This window comes from Marmota monax, unplaced genomic scaffold, assembly GCF_021218885.2.
Source record: "Marmota monax isolate L192 unplaced genomic scaffold, Marmota_monax_Labrador192_F-V1.1 WCK01_AAM20220418_F8-fsc00026, whole genome shotgun sequence".
Classification (NCBI taxonomy): Eukaryota; Metazoa; Chordata; class Mammalia; order Rodentia; family Sciuridae; genus Marmota; species Marmota monax.
In genome coordinates, this window is record NW_026693108.1 from 1,878,580 (window position 1) to 1,894,533 (window position 15,954).

A 15,954-nucleotide genomic window follows, 5' to 3' on the forward strand; every position below is an offset into this window, starting at 1 on the left:
CCTACTAGGCCATCAGAGTCAGCCATTGTGGGGACTAGATTCCCCAACCGTCCCTAACAGACACACCCAGGAATGTTTGCCTTCTCTGATGGACCTTCCTGGAGGGATGTCTAGGGTCCCCCTTTCCTGTGTGCCTAGCCACACATGCCATGTTCAGCAGCAGCTCAGCATGGTCCTGTGTCCATCCACATGGCTCTCAAGAGCGTGGTCTGCCCACGCGGGTCTCGCTCCACAATGCTAAGCTGAGGTGCTGGGCACTGACCCCAGAGGACCCCACTGACCACATCCACTGCCCTGCCTGGGCCTTTCTAAGGTATAGCCACTGCTTCAGCAGAGGTGGCCCCTTTCTGTCCCCACTCTCCACTGCCTGGGAAGCGGCCTCAGAGCTGGACTACTGGGCAGAGCTGCCAGTGGGCTGGGTGGTGTTGGCTTTCCCCCAGAGAGACCCCTGCCCAGGAGGATTGTCAAGGATCCCCCAGGGTCTGGGACTTCAAGGACTTGTTGAAGTGGGAGCCAGTGTTCCAGAACAAAGGGCCCTTGTGTGCAGAGTGGCCATGGCCAGAAGGAAGCTGGACGTTGGGATGCCACAAGATCTTCTCAGAATAGAACCCACCAGCAAAGGCAGAGGCAGCCCGAGCTGAGCCACCAGGTTGCCAAGCCAAGGATTCAGACAACGCGTGGATCTGACCACTCTGGACAGAGGAGTCCCTATGGGAGTGTGAGCTAAGGAAGAGCCATGAGCAGCTACGGGCGGAGAAGGGACGGGGGGCGGGGGGGAGACAGAAGGGGAGGGCAGGGAAAGGAAGAGATGGGAAGAGATGGGAGGGAAGAAGGAGAGAGGGAAGAGTGGGAGAGGATGGGGAAGGAAGGGAGAGGGGAAGCAGGGGGGGATCTAATCTAACTGACACGGCCAGGCGAGCACGGTCCAGCCTCGCAGCACACAGAACAAGGCACAAAGATGAAGCTGTGTGTCCAGATCTGGAGTCTGCGTCACCATCAGTCCCCAAAGAACATGCACACACTCACATGCAGACACTTGTGTGTACACAGCACTCACTTGTATGCACACACTCACACACACACACTGTACAGCAAGGTCGAATCCCAGCAAACAGGACCGTGTGGTCTGGCGTCAGCTGGGCGACCACCACGGGTGCTCTGAGCTCTCAGTCTGCCCAGGGAGGGTACAGGAGCTCCTCGATGGCTCCTGTGCCTCCCTGGGAGTGGAGCTGAGCAGACCACATGCATCCTTGGGGGGGCAGGTGGGCACACCCTAATGATATTTTTAACTGAATGTCAGGTTCTGGTGGTGGTGAGACACACCTGATCTGTGCACCCTAGGAAGCAGCAGCCAGTTGTAAGTGTAAGTCCCCAGGATGGCTAGATGCACCCAATTTTAAAACTTTAACTGTGGAAAGTATCTATCTTACCAGATGAAGAGTGTTAGTAAACAAACAGCCCAAGATCAAAGCAGGGTGGCACAGCACCCCCCTAACCAGTACTGGGGAGAAGTCAAGAACAGCTACTGCCCCTGTGACATCCTAGCAGTCAATGTCTGTGCATCTGGAAGGTAATTCCAAAAACCAAAATTCAATTATTAAAAAATCTCTCATTCCGTAAGGAAAATTTCAAAGTCCATTCCAAATCTGGTACTCAAGGTCACTTTGGTCTTCCTGAGGGGCCAGGGGTCATACTTTGCCATGGGCAGCCCAGAGGCCAGAGGGGCAGCAGTCATCAGCAGGGCATGGACTGTCCACACTAAGGGCTGCCTCCACATGGCATAGGGCAGCAGGAATGGAGGAGGAAGGACAGGTAGGTGGTGACGTGCCAGAGGCCACCCAGATCTAAGGCCCCATCCGTCGTAACTTCCCAGGAGCAGAGAACAAGAAGGGAAAGAAGGTAGGATCTGAGCTCTCTCCTGCAAGACAGGGAGAGGTTCTGCACCAGCACCCAGGCCCCATGTGCCCAGAGGCGCTCCCGCGTGGCAGAGCCAGGCCGCAGGCTGTGGACCAGGCCAGAGAGCAGGGAGACAGTGCTGCTGGTCAGGGTTTTAGTTTGTTTAGTCGTTTGTTTAAATTCCTTCAAAACTGTACTTGTGATGCAGCTACCGCTGGCCGTGAACAGAGCTCTCTGTCATGCAGCTGACCTATTTGGCTGTTGCAAAAGTCAAACAGGAATTGATTTTGATGATCTGACAGACAATGAAGGGGGACAGCCACCGACGAGCAGAGTGAGCTTCGGGCTGGTGTGTGGGTGGACTCCATACCTGGGCAGGTGTCTGTGGCAATAGTGAGAGGAGGAAAACTGCCGTGCTCCCTGCACACGGCCCCTGGCACGTGGCGTATTCTGCAAGGGCGGTGGGGTCCTCAGCTTCTGCTGAGTGATGTCCCTTAAGTCCTCCTGACCCCAAGTCCTGTTTATAAAATGCTCAGTCAAGAAGCAACGGATGAGGGAGGAGGAGGGAGGGAGGGAGGGAAGGCAGAGATCCTCACCTTGAACCCACACCCTGTCCCTGCCCAAGTAGCAGGTAATGGCCAGCCAGGAACCTCCAGCACGTGGGTGTCCTCCCGCTCTGGTTAACAGGACTAGCGTTAGGCATTATGGCTCCGTCCCTCCCAGGGGCACTGGAAAAGAGGACTCTGACCACGTGCAGGATGCAATTCGCTTTGCTGATGGGGGTGATTATGTTGGGAGTGGACATGTCATTGACCTCATGTGCCGCGTTTCTTCAGACAGGAGGCTCAGGGGAAGCAGGCCTTCCTCACACTGTCCTGCAGCAGTCTGTGAGGAGACGGCAGTCCTGCCCATGAGATAACGAAGGCATCAGCTGGCCATGTGGAAATGGAAGCCCGGCCACGTCCGTCCTGCCACTGCCCCCGCGTGTGATGGCAGTGTGGTCTCGCCCATGTCAGCTGCAGAGGTGCATGTTACCTGGGTTCCGTAAATTTCTCTTTTCTGAAAAAATACAGCAAAATTGTACGGAAACATACGGAGCAGGGTGTGAACCAATTCTCAAAGCGATTTGCAAAGTGTGAGTGGGTCACTGAAGACACTGGAAATAAAGCTGCCACTCTTACTAGACCACAGCGGGGGCAGCAGGGAGCACAGGGCACCCCAGCTCCTGTGGGCTCCCCGGAGAGGACCCCGGACAGGAGGAGGGATCTCTCTAAATCCACTGTCCACTGGTCTGCCTCAGACAGGAAGCAGGGCGCACACCCAGAGCACCCTGGGCACTGGGAGAATGTTCCAGCAAGACAAGCCCACCCGCGGCTGTCAGCACCCACTGCCTACGGCTGCATCCACCTCAAGCACCTTGCTCATGTCCGGCTGAGAGCAGGCATTGGGATGAGGGTAGAGCCACAGCCTGGCGTGACCTGGGTAGGTTACACTCAGCCTCCGTCTCCTTGTCTATAAAATGGGATGGTTCAAGAGGTTTATTCTTCTTGTGAGAAAATGAGATGACGCTGTAAAAATATTAATAACACAAAATGGAACAAGAGCAGGTGGGTGGGAGGGCAGGACGGCGGGGAGGGGGGGACGGAGGGCGGGACAGCGAGGAGGAGGGACGGAGGGATGGATGACCAGAAGAATGGGTGGATTTCTATTATTTTTGATAATAATATTATTTCTAATAATAAAAATACAAATAATTAAAAGTTAGGTGAAATCTTGTTCAAGGTTTTGGAGACAGCCTGTGAGAGCCTGTCTCACTTGAACCACATACAAGAAGAATCAGTATGCCGAGTGAGATACCAAGAAAATCTCCATGAAATAGTGTCTCTCTCCCTTCATCTTGCATTATTCACCTGTCCAGCCACCCATTCACTCCCCACCTCCATCCACTCCTCTGATCATCCATCCGTCTACCATATGTCCCTCTGATTATACACCACATCCATGCATCCCTGCGATCATGCATCCCTGCGATCATGCCTGTATCCAGCCCTGATCACATACTTATCTACCTACTCACCCGCCCATTCGTCACCCAGCCAACCAACACTTACTGAGTAGCTCCAAGTGCCCCAGCCTGTGCTTAGTGTTGGGCTGTGACACTGAGCAAAGTGTACAGAGTCTCTGTCCTCCAGGAGTTCACAGCCTGGCGGTGGAGCCAGGAAGTTACCAAATTCACCTCAATAAGTGCACGATTGCATAATGATGCAGGTCAGGCCGCATCGGGGAATCTGAGGTCAAGGCCAGGGCTGAGAGAGGATGGGAGGACGGGCTTTCTGAGTGGAAGAGCCAGAGGGGACTCTGAGAAATGGACGTGTTGACATCTACCCAGGTTACTGTCCTGCTGTGACAGTGCAGGCTGGTGGCTTCAAACACCCGAAATCTATTCTCGGTCCATTCTGGAGGCTGCAAGTCTGAGACAGGGACTGCACCTGTTCCTCCCTAGGGCTCTAAGGGAGGACCTTTCCCTGTGTCTCTCTAGAGAGAGACCTTCCCTGGCTCATGTCAGTTGGACACATTGCTCGGACCTCTGCCTCCATCGTCTCTCTTTCCCCAGGTGTCTTTGCCCAAATCACTCTCTTCTCAGGGGGACACCGTCTTGGGCTCACCCCAAGCCAGTGTGGGCTCACCCCAAGCCAGTGTGGCCTCACTTGATCTTGACGCCTTCAAAGATCCTATTTCCAAATAAGGCCACAGTCACAGGTTCCAGGGCTTAGGACTTCCATGTGTCCTTGTAGGAGACACAGTTCAACCAAACAGCTGATGAGGGAAGGAGAGGGTGGCAGCAGGTGAAGCTGGGGGGGGGGGGGCAGGCGGCAGCCCTGGTGGGCTTGCCTAGAGCCGTGGGAGAGGAGATGGAAGGAGTAAACTCTCCAGTGAGGTACTCGTTTCCTAAGAGTTTCCTGTAAGACCAGCTTTTTACATCGTTGTACGATGTGTCTGTAAAACAACACCCCTGCCTCGTGTGTAGTGTGCCCACTCACACGCTCAGTGCCACCTCGCCCACGCCCTCCTCCTCCTGGTTTTCTGTGCTTTGTGTGTGTCCAGGTGCCTGCTGGGTATTAGGCAAGTGCTGTCTCCCAGATGCAGCCAACTGGCCGTCGCAGACTCGCACAGGTGTAGGGATGACTGATGGTTACACCAGGGAGAGACGATCTCAGGCCACAAGCGATTGCCCGGTTTGAAGAGGGTATTTTGACACTGCTAAATTTTGCCTGTGTGATATTCTAGGACTCCGTAGACCCCCCGCCCTGGATGATCAGCACAGTGATGGGAGCCCCGTTGTGGATCCCACATGTTGTGTTACCGAGTGCCACGGTGGCACTGCTGCCTGGCACTGAGGATGCTTGCGAGGGGGCTCACTGCCTCTCACTTGGGCCACAGAAGCGTCATCTAGCTGTTTATGCAATACCCTGCATTTTCCCTAAAAATCCGCCTTTTTCAAAGGAGCACATAGGTTCCTAAGAGGATTACAGTTAAGTGGGTCACGTCTTTACACTGAAGAGACCCTGTAGAAGAGCAGCACCAACGAACTCTCCAGTGTCATCCCAGCTCAGGATGTTGACTGGCACCTGTCATGGCAGAGGGAGTTTCCAGAGTGATTGGCACTGTGGTGGATAACACTCTTGTCACAGTTCCCTGAGAGCTCTCACAACACTTCATGACTGTGACTTTCAAGAGAAAATCTAATAGAGGCTGAACTCCGCCCCCGTTGGCCGGACCCTCGGATGGTCCCTGGGGTCTTCCAGCTCACAGGCAGGCGCCGGGAGGCACGCGCTGGGGAGGCAAGGCCTGTGTCCAGCATTCATCTTGCCCGCTGGCTCCTCTCTCCCCACTTAGGGTTGGTCTAGCCGTCGTCAGGGCATGTGGTCACAGGCGTCCCGGCCCCGAGGCCTCTCCCTGCTGCCTTCTGCAGGGGACCCTCACGAGAGCTCCGGAATCAGGTCCAGCAGCTCATCAGCGCTGCGTGAGGGAGGAGCGGGTACCCTGAGCACAGCCGGGGGCTTCCAGGGCCAGGCCACGAATCTGTGCCTGTGTCTGCTGTCACCGTATCCAGCTTCCTGTGTTCTAGGGCCACGTTCCGGAGCAGGTGGCTTGCTGGGTGAGAGATACAGGCAGGTGTGCCCTGCACGGCACCCGCCAGGGCCTCGCTCTTCCTGCTACGAGGGAAAGAGGGAGCATGCCAGCCCCAGGTCTGGGTGCCTCCTGGGGACACTGGTCTTCAGGCATGAAGACCATGGTCCTGCTAGCCCACGGGGGCAGGGAGGAGGAGAGGCGCCCGGCAGCACACAGGGCTACCACGAGAGGCAGAGCTGCTCCAGAGGGCACGCCCGAGCCTGGACGCGGCCTGATGCGAGACGGTCCTGCATTCTTAGAAGACAATCGCTTAGCTATGACTTGGAGATGCGCCCACGGGCTCTGATCCACACACCGCCACCTACACCGACTGCGACTGTGCCACCTGTGACCTCACAACCCCTCCAGGCCACTGCTGCCAGCAGAGGGAAGTGCTCTGCCCACAGATTTCTCAGGTCCCCTGAGTGCCGGCAGGTGCTCGATGGTCTTGATCAGGAAGAAGCTCTCTTCTCCCTCTCAGTCCTCAACACTCATGCCACGGGCTTACCCCCACCTTGCCCCAGAGGGAAGGCCACTAAAGGCTTTGCATGCCTTTCCCAATTCCTTGTGATATTCTTTCTACAGGAACCAGTCAGATAGGCCTGAACATGGTCTCCACTTTGGTTTTCAACACCAGCCCTCAAGCTCCTATGCTGTCCACATCTGGGGCCACCAAGATGCCACCCCGGCTGCTGGAGTATTCTCTCCTTGTCCCGGTCTCAGTTCAGATGTCACCTGCTCAGGATGCCCCAGGACCTCCCTTAGCACCGACTTCAAGCGCTTGGCTTCAATCCTGCTGACCGCAGCCCACCCTCCAAAGCCTCGGGTCCGAGCCCACGGACTCAGCCGACCACAGAGCACCGATGTTCAGGAAAGAAGCCATCTGCAGTGAGCACAGTCATCACTCCCTGAACAGTGAAGAATGACTGTCTGTCATCGTGTGGACCATAGGGGCCCAGAGTTTATTCACACAGCAGGGTGAACGGGGTTCCACACAAACACTGCACCATGGCATAGGAGGGACCTAAGCACCCCAGCATCTGGTATCCTGAGGCGTCCTGAGGCACGAGTGCATTCTGTTTTCAGAACTTGTTTCCCATCTGCCCCTACCTACACCAGGCTACATGTCACATGACAAGGACAGTGTCTCTGACCCTAGGGCCACCACTGGGAAGCACTGGCACAGTGGCACAGGTGGATTAGATTTCAAGAGCTCCCACCAAGGGGAATGAAGGGGCATGGCCAGACCACCCACCCTGGCCCAAAAGGGGCTGGCCTGGTTCTAGTCCCACTCCAGGCACCCTGGGGCCCAGACCCAGCAGGGACGGTGCACTGTGGCCCCTCGGCATCGGGTGCTGGGAAAGAAGATCCATCGGCAGGATGAGCCACACTCCGCCGTCATCCCTGGTCCACCACCAGTGGCCAGGCCCACCCCTGCCACCCCCTTGCCCTCCTCCCAGACCCTCAGGAGGGAGCCAGCTGGGCCCCCAGAAGCTCAAAGCAGGGCTGTCCTGGGCTCCTCGGCTCTCTCTCCCGACTCTGCCAAAAGCACTGCTGTTTTGTTTTAGGCCCAGTCCCATTTCACACACCAGAATGTGGCCCCAAAGGGACAGGGAGGGACAGAGGGACCGGCAGGGACGGGGGACAGGGCAGGAGGCCGCAGGTGCCCCCACTGAAGTCCTCAGGAGACCTGCAGCCACCCGACACAGACGGGCTCCTGGATTCCTGGGAGCCTCAGCCTCCCCTCGTTGCCCTGCCTCTGGGCAGTGAGCGTCCCCTGCTGAGCGGCTCAGGAACAGGACCCCAACTCAGCAGCCTCTTGCTCCCCCAACCCCCCACCCCGCGGGATCTGGGAATCCTCGGCCATGGCTTGGCAGTAAGAGTCACGGGCAGGTAGCCTAGGCCAGAATTTCTGAGCGTAGGTCCCTGGGGCTCTTGACGTGGTTGTGTTGCAAGCCACCTGGGCCACTCACCTCATCCCACCAGGTCTGCATGTTGACCCACATAACTAGTCTCTGACGGCTACAGTTGCTAGAGGGGCCAAGGAGACCCTGGGCGCCGGGGACACTGGCCTGCAGACTGTCCTCTGTCCTGAAACGCTCGGTGCTACACAAGTGCACACACAGACGCAGCCACGGGCTCCCCGGTGCGCACGGGCCATGCTGGCCACTGAGCCCATCAGCCCGAACTTGGGCAGACCACGGGATCCACTGCAGATGACACGAGGGTCGGCAGCAGGCAGCATGCAGAACATGAGGCTGCAATGTCCCATCATGACCCAGACTTGACCAAATCCCAGTGATAACGTGACACCCCTAATCTCCCTGATTACACCCGTGTGTTGACACAGGTGCTCCGCGTGGCCCCTGGAGCCGGCTGCACCGCGGCTCTAGGCTGCCTAGTTACCCACCCTCCTGAGGGCACAGAGGGAGCCCTGGTGGGTGAGGCGCAGCCAGAGGTGCCCGGTACTGTCCACTCCACATTTCCCAAGACACCCGGGCTGGGCTGCATGGTCCCCCAGTGTCCTTTGCCTGCACTGTGCACCTGATTCCAAGAGCCAAGCCCGTGACACAAAGGACGCTGCTCTGAGGCAGGTGACATCATCAACGTTCACTGCCAAACACTGGGTCTGCCAAGCTGAGGGTGGTGACGTCCCTTCCATCGGGAGGTTGACACAGGACTGGCAGGTGAGGGGACAGGGCCACACAGACACCCTGCAGGCGCACCCTGGGCAGCCCCGCTGTGGGAGGCGTGTCCCCCCGCTCCTGGAGCCACTCCGGGAAGGCCCACGCTGCCTACCACGGCGCCTCCCTCTCTCCTCTCCTCCCCAGCTCCAGGCGGGCACCATGCTCCCCCGACCCAGGAGGACAAGCCGAGGGAACGGTCCACAGGGCACAGTGGGCCAGGTGGCCGCCCTGGGGACAGGCAGCCCACTGCACATGCCCCAGAATTGTCCTGCTGCTGGGAGAACTGAGGGCCAGAGCCGCACCAGGGACTTGGGGATTCCCAGTGGACAATGACCTCGGGCAGGGCTGGCCCCCTACAGCTCCAAGGGCAAGGGCCAGAATGAAGGGAGGGGACAGAGAACTCACCCAATAGCGCTGCCTGCAGGTGTGGCCACCCAAGCACCTTGTGCTGAGGCCAGGAAGTAGCTGGGACAGGACCCGTGTGTGTGCTGTTGCTGTGGCCTCCGCGTCCACTCACAGGACCACTGGACACCTCCAGTTTGGACCAGGACTCAGCAGGTGACTACAGGGAGCCCGAGTCCTGGCACCTGTACTGCTGTCCTCAGCCAGAACAAGGTCCCCAACGCTGAACAAGCTTTTGGGGCCATGGGAATGAAGTCTTCTACACCGAGCTGTGAGGCTTCCCTAGGACAGGTGCGTGCACCCCACAGCGCCCACCTGCACACCCCACAGCGCCCAGCCTGCATGACCACCCAGGAAGTGAAGCCAAAAGTCATTCCCAGTTTGCAGTGAGGAAGCGCCTTACACCAAGGCTCAGAGAGGGTGAGGAGCCTGCCCAGAGTCGCTCAGGAAGTGGGAGACCCTGACGACTCCACCCTGCTGGCCCTGACTCCCAGTTTGTGCGTAGGGGATCAATCAGAGTGGTGCTGGATTGTCACCTGTGACCAGTCCACAGAAGGAGTGGGCAGAGAGGATGCTCCTAGCGGCTCCCTCAGCCATGCAGAAGGGAGGAGACTGGGATCCCCAGACAGGAGGGAAATAAGCACACGGCCAGGCAAGGGCCCCGAAGGACAGAGGCCCCGCGCTCAGCCTAGGCAGGGCGCACTGCCCTGGAGGGCAGCGAGCAAGCACCTGGTCCTCAGGCAGAGCGTCTGTCAGGGCTGAGGAGGCGCCTCCTGCAGGAGAGGGGTCCTGGCTGGGGCTGCTGGGGACAGATTGAGCACAGACCAGGCGGGGTTGGAGGGCAGGGGCAACTGTGGGCAGCAAGCATATACGTGTGCGTGACTGTGCACAGGGTGAGTGTGCACATGTGGGAGTGTGAACACACATATGGGTAAGGGCCAGCTCACCTTTCCTCTCAGAGACCAGATAAGACAGAGCTAAGGGGCAGGGCTCAGAAGAGAGCTCTGTGTCCTGGGTGGACCTAGGGAACCAGGCGTGGGCAAAGGGACGGCTCCTACAGAACCACACCCACCCACTCGCATGCGCACACACACTCTGTTAAGGTCTAGTCAGTCTCTGAAGGAAGGAGGGGGATCCCACTGTTATCACTTACAGAAGTAGTTTCTCTTATTTGGCATCATAGACATGAATAATTTTTTTAGTTGTCAATGGACCTTTATTTTATTTATTTATTTATATATATATATGCAGTGCTGAGACTTGAACCCAGTACCTCACATATGCAAGACATGTGCTCTACCACTGAGCCACAACCCAGCCCCAGATACGAATGATTTTAAAGATGCCATTCAAGGTACAGTTTTCCTCCCAAGATGCCCAGACCCCCACAGACTCCCACGCAGTTTCAGAACATAGGTGTGTTAGTTTGGAGGGTTGGGGGTTTTGTGGGGTTTGTGCCTAATATCAGCAAGCCTCATGGTCCCTCAGCGGTCCCTGTCTGCATGGCTCCCTGCATGGGCTCTTTCTAGGTGTGACAGCTGCTGAGGCCATGGGAGGAGCCCGTGGGTCCTAGGGGGCCATGTGGGTGCCTTGCAATCAGCACTCACCTGCTCCAGCCAGAGCCTCAACTCCACAGAGCATGGAAACCCCGGGACCAACCCCGGCCCATCCATCTAGACACAGGGGAACTCTCCTGGAAGACCATGGGACCTGCAGGTGATGTGGCTAGGGAACTTTCAACAGCACAGTCTTGCGGTGGACATGTCCTGGAGCCCTTGCCAGGTTCTCGGTCTTCAGAGCCCAGGCCTCAGCCTCTCCTGGGTCAGTCTGGGCCTTATCCTTTATCTCCGAGGTGCAAGCCAGCACCTGGAGGCCACAGCTGCTGCTGGTCCACTTTTCTGCAGCAAAAGGCACTCTGGCACCAGGTGGGAGTCTGGGGCAGGAGGATTGCAAGTTTGAGGCCAATCTGGGCATCTCAGCAAGACCCTGTCTCAAAAAATAAAAGGGCTGGGGATGGGGCTTGGTTGTTAAGTGCGTCTGGGTTTAAGCCCTAGCACCAAGAAAAAGAAAAAGGCCTCTGCACCAGGTGTCCAGCGGTGAGGCAGAGCAGAGCTCAGTCTTGCTCCAAGGCAGAGTCTGAGGACTGCTTGAGGCCTGAATGGACCCCGGCAGGATGATGTTTTCTGGCCACCAGCCGATCCTGAGGGCTTGCTTCAGGTGGGGTTGCAGCCTCTTGACCACCACGTTGTGCGACCTCTCCAGCCCTTTCCAGAGCCGGCCGCACCGGGATTACCTGAGGCCCAAGTAGAGGCAGCAGTCTCAAGTGACCAAGGGCGATATGCCTCCGCCCAGGTGTGGGCAGCAGGTGGAGACACCTCCAGCAGCCCGGACACAGCCACAGTCTCCTCAGCGCTCTGCGGTGTTGTGGAAGAGGGTCCTCCCGGCCCTCATGCACCTGTCGGACTCCATCTGCAGCACGAGCCTCCCAGCGCCCGGGTTCTCCTCCCCGCTGGGTTGAACAATGAGATTTTTTTTCATCATCATTTCAAATGTTTTTCACAAGCTTGATTTAAAAAGGGAAAATTCCCCACCATATTTTCGGTCTGATTATCAGATGATGATGGACACTAGATTGATAAGAGTCACTCGAGGAGACCCGAGCTCTTGTGTATAACAGCTACTCCAATTACCAGGCACGGCGGAACTACTATTGATCCCCGCTCACACTGGGCGATAACTGAGCATTTTCCACTTCTTTAAAGTGCTGTTAGCCAGAAACACCCATCAGTGGAAAGCAGTAGATTTTCCTTTAAACACAGCTCAATACAATAAACAGCACACGCTCAAAGTTCAGAGTTCTCCAATCTCAGTCAAACAAGTAACTGCCCGGCACCAACACACAGACCTTCCAGCTGCTAAATGGTTCATTATGGAACAGGAGAGAGGAGGTCATCAGCTCTGTGACCTTAGCCGCCCCACAGCCGCACGAAGGAAAGTGTCCTTCGCTCCATTTTCTTCCAGGGGTTTAAACAGGGCGAGAGGGGAGGCGTGGAGGTGGGCGGAGGTCACCACCCACCAGAGGTGCATCTCTCCTGCCTCTGGCCCGGCCCAGCTCTGGCACGCTGCTGGGATTACAGACCTGCAGCCACATGGTGACTTGGGGAAGACTGCAATTTTGACAATATTGGGAATACAGTTGTCTCTAGGAGTGCTTCTGCTGGGGAGGGTCGTCAGCTCGGATCTAAGATGCTTCTTGGTGGCTGCTCCCCTCCTGGCCTCTGCTTGACCGATGACAAATAGGTGCTCCTCTCCTGATGGCCCAGCTTTTGTTGTGGGCCCAGGGCCACCTCCAAACATAAAACTCGGGAAATTGACAAATAAGGAAATCAGCCCGTAACTGCGAGGCTAATCTCGAGTGCCATCAGCAGTTAGCCAAGGGCTGAGCACTGAGGCCAGGGTCAGGTCAAGCGACCTAGAAGTCAATGGAAAGCGGTTCCGTTATTTGTTTTGCCATATTTTCCCCAATGTGGATAGTTTCGTGTTTTATTGTTTGAAAAGCCCAGAATCTCTTCACACAAAGGTCATCGTCGCGGGACCAGGACCTGCTGTGAGCCCGGGCGCTGGGCTCCCTCACCTGACCCTGGGGCATCTGCAAGTGGGAAATGCAGACCCCAGGAAAGGCCCCAGGACAAAGGGGGAGGGAGGGAGGGTCGGCTGCCGAGGGTGGAAGACGGGGTAGAAGTGGAGGTCAAAACAAGGCTGAAGAGGGTCTCCCTCAGCCTCACGGCACCCCCTGGTCATTGACCCCACACACATTTGTTGGTGGGGTCACAAAAGGTTCATCCTTGCCCTTAGGTCCCTGCAGCTGGGCAGGGATGCCGTTTCCACTGCGGAAACGAGCAGAACTTGGGCGAGGGCCTCACCCTCGGCAGGGTCCTGGAGGCCCCGTGGGGACCTGGCACCCACTGGGAAGAGCGAGTGGAGCGAGCGCTGGTGGTGCTGGTTCGCCTGTCTAGGGGCAGGGTGGCCCTGAGACAGCAGGGTGGAGAGGCAGTGAGACTTCCAGGCCAGGACGCCTGCACGAGGGCCCGGGAGGGTCAGGCCTAACCCCTGTGAACACAGCAGCGCCACAGTGGCCAAGGGCAGGAAGCAGCCCAGTGCCCATCAGTGGACCAGCCATGAACATGGTCTGATCACAGTGGAACGTCATTCAGCCTTAAAAGAAAGGACCCTGATGGGCCGACACAAGGCGCTGTCCCACTTGCCGTAGCCTTCTGAGGCCTGGCGTGCTCCGGGCCCTGCTTCCAGGCCAGGAGACAAGTTCCCAGCACTTGAGGACCAACACGGTCCCGCAGCTAGCAGAGGTGGAGCTGGGTTGGCCTCAGGTGCAGAACCAGGGAAGGCGCACAAGGCCTCCCCAGAGCTCCTCCGCAGCCAGCACCAGCTCAGGACCAGCGTGTGGCGAGATGGCGGGCAGGCAGCCTGGCACTCAGACTGGCAAAGTAGCCAACAAGTGATGCGGGAGCCAGCCGTCCAGACGGGCCACACCCCGCTTGCTCCTGGCTGAGTTGACGAAAAGGTCAAACGCCAGCTATCCACTCATGAACCACGTAATGGGTACCTACAGGGGCATGCGGCTCAGCTGGTTCTTCAGATCCAGTTCTCCCCCGACAGTCCTTCACCCTCTAAACTCCATAGCGGACACCTTCTTAAGCATTTTCATTCACAATCACGACAGGGAACAAGGCAGGTGAGGAGGCCAAACGCCGCCCCTGGGGTCCCGCAGAATGGAAATTCAGTTCTCTGGAGTCTGGGACCCAAACGGGCAGTTCCAGTGGATGATCCAACGATGCAGGGAGGCAGCGGTGCTGTGCCCGGGCTCCACAGTTCTCAGGGGTGGAGGACGCCCACGCAGGTGCCAAGGCCAGGTGCACTGTACCCACAGGTGGGCCTCATATTGGGGCTCACCAGGGAACTTAGGTCTCCCCAAGTTCATATTTAGGACACCAGCTAAGAGCCCCCACGAATCCGTTCTTCAGGAGGGGACACATGCCCTGCCGTGGCTCCCCGTGTCACAGCCTGTTATGGTTCAGAGTGGCGTATCCCCAAAAGCTCATGTGTGAGACAGTCAAGAAGGTTCAGAGGTGAGCACTGTGACCTCATCAGTGCACCAAGGCACAGTGTGGATGAACTGGGTGGTGGCTGCAGGCAGGTAGGGTGTGGCTGGAGGAGGTGGTCACGGGGTGTGCCCTGAGGGTTTATGTTTTGTCCCTGGTGAGTGGAGCTCTCTCTCTTTGCTTCCTGAGCTGCTTTCCTCCACCACGCCCTCTGCCTCACCTTGGGCCCACAGCACGCAGTCAGCTATCTACGGGTTGAGACCTCTGAGACTGTGAACCAAAATAAACTTCCTCTCTAAGCTGTTCTTGTCTGGTGCCTTGGTCACAGTCACAGGAACCTGACCACAGCGGCACTCATGGAGCATTTTGGGGCAAGCATGCCTACCATTAAAAAGCAAATTGGTGAGCAACTGCTGAAGCTTAGAAAACCCACACACCTCCTGCACTTCCAAACGTCTTGACTCTCGAGGAGTCCCTGGAGAGCAATTTGAGGAAAGCACACCTTGCTGTGAAGGAGCTGGGGAGAGGGACATAGCTCCCATGGGCCCCACAGGAAGCCAGGGACTCAGAGCCGCCTCTGGTGGGCCCTCCCACCAGACAGCCTGGGTTGCTAAGGCAGGAAGGAGGCCAGCAGCCGCCGCGTGCTCACAGAAGACCACCTTCTTAGCATGGGCCACAGAGACACCTTGTTGGCAACAGAGTGGCTGGGAAGGGACGAGTTTACAAACCAGAGGTTCTGGGGGACTGAGGATACCTGAGTGGAGGCTCTGACCCTGATGGCCCCCAGAGAGGCCACACACAGCTGTCTCGGGCTGATGCTTCCTCCCCTATGTAATGAGCACAGAGACCCCAAAACACAAGGGAAATCAGGTGGGGTTCCCAAGGTCAAGTTCAGTAACCCACACAGATCTGTGTCTACCAGGGCAGGCCCCTCAAAACGGCCTCCATGTCAGTAGCCTCCTGAAAGTGTGACTCTCCAGCTGACCTCTGAGGCCCCTCCTCAGCTCCCTGCCACCCGGAGCCCAGCAGCCCCCAGGGCCACTCAAGCCCTGCATCTCCCATTGAGCATACTTGGGACAGGATCGTGGAAGGCCAGAACCAGTGGGGAAATCAGGAGGCCTCCCACTGCTGACCACTCTCCCAGGGCCCTGGGCAGAGCACCTCACCCAGGTCACGGAATCTGCACAAAGCCCTCAGAGGTGGACACTCGCATTATCCCTGCTTCCTAAATGAGGAAACACGGCTCAGGGGGTGAAAGAGGTCTGCCCAGGCCAGACGGTGCACCTGGGGCACTGGGAGACAGGTCCCAGGCAGGCTAGTCCACTCCAGAATCAGTGCTTCTGACCACCCTGGTCACCAAGCCAGACCATTGCAAGGTGAGCACCCAGGGCCCCAGGCTGCTCTCGCTGACCTGGCCCAGCAGGTCTCTCAGGCATCAGGCTTCCTCTCCCTACCAGGTGCTCGTCCCATGACCAGCCACGCAGCCGTTGACCACGTGCCCAGGGATGTGCTTTGTTATCTGTGTTGTTCAAGGTCTTGCTGTTGTAGCTCTGACTCTCCAGACATCACCTCCCTGCTCCTGTTAGGAGCTAGCTGGAGGGCAAGGAGAAAGCCGCCGTACCCCCCGCAACAGGGGGCCTAGCTCCCAGCCAACGTTAGAACAAAGGATTCCGTGTCCC

General features: G+C 57.5%; 1 long non-coding RNA gene across 1 annotated transcript; it reads left to right on the forward strand.

The window, feature by feature from the left end:
• Positions 1 to 9,968: 9,968 nt before the first annotated feature.
• Positions 9,969 to 14,574, forward strand: LOC124099613 (uncharacterized). The gene is made up of 2 exons (XR_006854015.1): positions 9,969 to 10,512; positions 10,688 to 14,574. It is a non-coding gene; the product is annotated as an uncharacterized LOC124099613 (long non-coding RNA).
• The last annotated feature ends 1,380 nt before the right edge of the window (positions 14,575 to 15,954 follow it).